This window comes from Mus musculus, chromosome 4 (genome assembly GCF_000001635.26).
Source record: "Mus musculus strain C57BL/6J chromosome 4, GRCm38.p6 C57BL/6J".
NCBI lineage: Eukaryota > Metazoa > Chordata > Mammalia > Rodentia > Muridae > Mus > Mus musculus.
Window position 1 is genome coordinate 133,436,771 of NC_000070.6, and position 3,833 is coordinate 133,440,603.

The 3,833-nt window shown below is 50.3% G+C and overlaps 1 long non-coding RNA gene across 1 annotated transcript; it reads right to left on the bottom strand.

Annotated features, from left to right (window-relative positions):
- Positions 1–289: 289 nt before the first annotated feature.
- Gm42322 lies at positions 290–3,596 on the bottom strand. The gene is made up of 3 exons (XR_881475.1): positions 3,165–3,596; positions 1,883–2,188; positions 290–546 (listed from the first exon to the last, which is right to left on the bottom strand). It is a non-coding gene; the product is annotated as a predicted gene, 42322 (long non-coding RNA).
- Positions 3,597–3,833: the final 237 nt, after the last annotated feature.

The following is a 3,833-nucleotide window of genomic DNA, read 5'->3' on the forward strand; positions in this document are numbered from 1 at the left end:
TCCCCAAATTGCTTCTTGGTCATGCTGTTTTGTGCTGGAATCGAAACCCTGACTAAGACAATATCCTTGAGCTGGAAAGATGACTCAGCAGTTAAGAGCACCAACTGCTCTTCCAGAGGTCCCAAGTTCAACTCCCTGCAACCACATGGTGGCTCACAACCATCTGTAATGGGATCCAATGGTGTGCCCTTTTCTGGTGTGTCTTAGGAGACGCAATGGTGTACTCATATACATAAAATAAATAAATAAATCTTTTTTAAAACGACAGTATCCTTTACTAATATAGTAAACTGGTGCCAGGCATAGGATCTCAGCACTCAGAAACAGAAGTAGAAGGATTCCAAGTTCAAGGCTCTCCTGGACTTCATAGCAAGGCCTGTCTTAATAATAACAATAATGGCAATAGACAACTGGTAACCTTCAGTTTTCCTGAGTACTGCGAACCACCAGCAAAACGAGTTAATGCACGCAGAGAGCAGGGTTCATGGGGGCCAGAGTTTGAAGTTGGTTGGGCAGAAGCGGTTACACCAATCCACCTGTTGGCACCTGCAGTGAGAAACGTATGAGGCCAAGCCCTGAACCTATTCGATGTTACACCACCTACAGGTGGGCCTTGTCAGAATAGGAATGAATTAAAGGACATGTAGCCGGGGTCTGCTCTGAGCATAGCAGGTCTGTCTTAGCGTTGTTAACGTAGGGCAACACAGACTGGAGAGATGGCTCAAGCTAACAGCACATGTTCCCCATGCAGAGGACCTGGGGAAGGGTCCCAGGACCAGTGCGGTGTCTCAGAACTGTCTGTAACTCCAGCTCCAGCTCCAACCCACTTCTTCTGGTCCCTGAGGGACTTAGGACATATGTATGGTCCCCATACATATGCAAAAGAAATTTTATATAAATATATATGTATATATATATATATATGCACACACACACACACACACATATATATATATACATATATATATGTGTGTGTGTGTGTGTGTGTGTATGTATATGGTAGCTGTCTTCAGACACACCAGAAGAGGGCATCAGATCCCATTACAGATGGTTGTGAATCACCATGTGGTTGCTGGGAATTGAACTCGGGTCCTCTAGAAGAGCAGTCAGTGCTCTTAACCACTGAGCCATCTCTCCAGCCCTCCCCGCCCCCCGACTCACACATTTATACATAAAAATTAACTGCTTTAGTCAGGGAGTAGTTGCCCATGCCTGTAATTCCAGCACCTAGCGGGCAGAGGCAGACAGATCTCTGGGAGTCTGTGTCCAGCCTGGTCTACAGAGCTGTAGAGGCTTAAGAGGTCCTCGTGCACACAGCTAAGCACAAGGGAAGCCAGGAAGGTTAAACAGGCAGGCTTGTCTCTTCAGAGGGAGGAGATGGGTACCCGTCCTCCATCTGGAATGCGGGGGAGGCTGGAGTTTAGAACCTGATGATGCTTTGCTATCTACAGGGCCAGACTTCACCCACATGCCCCAGAATCATTATATTTGTTTAGCCCAGACTTCTTCCCCCCCACCCCCCGCCACTTCATCCCCTGCCTCCCCCATAGACCTCGAGCACTGTCCCTCAGTCCATAAAGCCATCCTTAGGAGAGAAGCTGCTTGTGTTTTCCAGCAGCCTGAGTGACTTCTGTGTTGTCTCAGGGCCAGGCCACTCCTGACTCCCATGGGCATGGTGTTTACCTCCCTAGACCCTTACCTTGGGCACTGTTTCTCAGTCAACAGTCCCCATCTTTAAAGGAAGAAGCCATCTGTATTTTGTAAAGAGTTTCAACGTAAACATGTCTTAAGCTTTGTTGTACACACGGGAACTGAGTTAATTGCCCTCAGAAAACTTTTTTCCAAAACTGTGCTGGGCTTAAATACAGCTAAATTAAAGCACCTGGTGTCAGACTCCAGAAGTCTGAGCTGAACTGAGATTCATTCTCGCCTTTCCTCCGATTGTTTTGCTGCTGGCCATGATACTTGCGGGTGTGTGGGAGGGGGAGGGGTGTCACACACAGTGAATGCAAGGCCAGCCAGGGGATATGGAGTGAGACCCTTTCTCAAAAAACATAAAACTAAGAAAATAAAAAGCAAAACATAGGAAAACAGGACAAACAGGTCCGGAGCTATCTGCATCTTTGTATCTTCCGGCAACTAGAAGGAAACACCTCAGTGAGGCTGAGACATTGTCTCCAATTTTGTCCTAAAAATAAAGAACAGGTGAATTATTTCTTATTTATTTGAGACAAGGCCTTACTAAGTAACATTGACTGGCCTTGAACTTGATAAATAGGCTAGGCTGGCCTTGAACTCACCGAGATCCTCCTGCCTCTGCCTCCTGAGTCCTGAGACTGAAGGTGTAGGCTACCATACCCAGCTCTCTCTCTCTCCTCTCTCTCTCCTCTCTCTCCCTCTCCCTCTCTCTCCTCTCTCTCTTCTCTCTCTCTTCCCTCTCTCCTCTCCTCTCTCTCTCTCCTCTCTCTCTTCTCTCTCTCTTTCCTCTCTCCTCTCTCTCTCCTCTCTCTTCTCTCTCCTCTCTCTCTCCTCTCTCTTCTCTCTCTCCTCTTTCTCTTCTCTCTCCTCTCTCTCTTCTCTCCTCTCTCTCTCCTCTCTTCTCTCTCTCTCTCCGCTCTCTCTCCCTCTCTCTCTCTTCTCTCGCCTCTCTTTCTCTCTTTCCTCTCTCCTCTTTCTCTCCTCTCTCTCTTCTCTCTCCTCTCTTCTCTCTTCTCTCTTCTCTCCCTCTCTCCTCTCTCTCTCTCTCTGATACAGGTTCTGGCTTGTAACTCTGTGTGGGCAGGGATGGCCCTGGACTTCTGATCCTCCCACCTCCTCCCCAGTACTGGAATCCCAGGAATACACGACCACGCCCAGTTTTATGAAATACTAGGGATCAAACCCAGGGCCTCAGACATCTGTAGCTCATTCCTAGCTCGTTGGGAGCCTCTTGTCAAAGGCTGTAGTACTTTGAGGAACAGTCAAGGGGGCCAAAGCCTTCTTTCCTACACAGTCCAGCCCACCTAGAACGGCAGTATCCACCAAGCATCCTCCTCCTCCCTTTCCTCCCAGGTACTGCCCTGGACAAGAGCAGAATCCTGCAAGGCTGCTGGGAGCCTGGCCCAGGCCCCTCTCCCTTTCCACAAGCCCCTGCCGCATCCCTAGAGGCCTCCTTCTCTGCTTACTCTCAGGGGACAGGCTGCAGGAGCATAGCAATTGCTTAGGACTGGGACTGGCTGCTTGCAGGGGCCATCTGTTCACAGGCTGTGGGGAGGCGCAGAGCTGTCTGAGAAATGACCTCGAAGGCTCATCCTGGGTTGCTTGGCAACTAGCAAGCAGGGGATTAGTGGTTTCCTGTTCCTCAAGGGGGGCAGCGCTTGAACTCAGTTTTTCCCGGGGAAGGGGGTAAGGGCAAGGTGGGATGAAAAGCCACCACTTGTGTAGCTGATACTTCAATTGCCTGGCATCACCCATACAATTGCTTGGCTCCTGTACTCCGGCACTCCGGGTCATTCTCCTGAAGAGCGTTGGGGTGGGGGTGGGGGGTGGGGACACTGTTCTGCGAAGACCCAGCCTCACATCGAGATCTGAGATCCGATGGCAGTTAGCGCTTTTGCCTCCGAGTTCCAGAGATAGGGTTGGTTCCTGCGGAGCTGTGCGTGCCTGTGCGCCTGCTCCAGTTCTCCAGCCTTAATCAATTAGGGCTGAAGAGCAGAGTCTAATGTGCAAGGGGAGGGGTGGGTGTGCAGCTGGAGGCTGCAGAAGGGACTCCAGGGAACCGGCCACCTGCTCAGCGGCTCCCCTGAGCTTCCTTCCTTGTGCCCTCAGAGGCTGCCAGGCACACCTGACTTTGT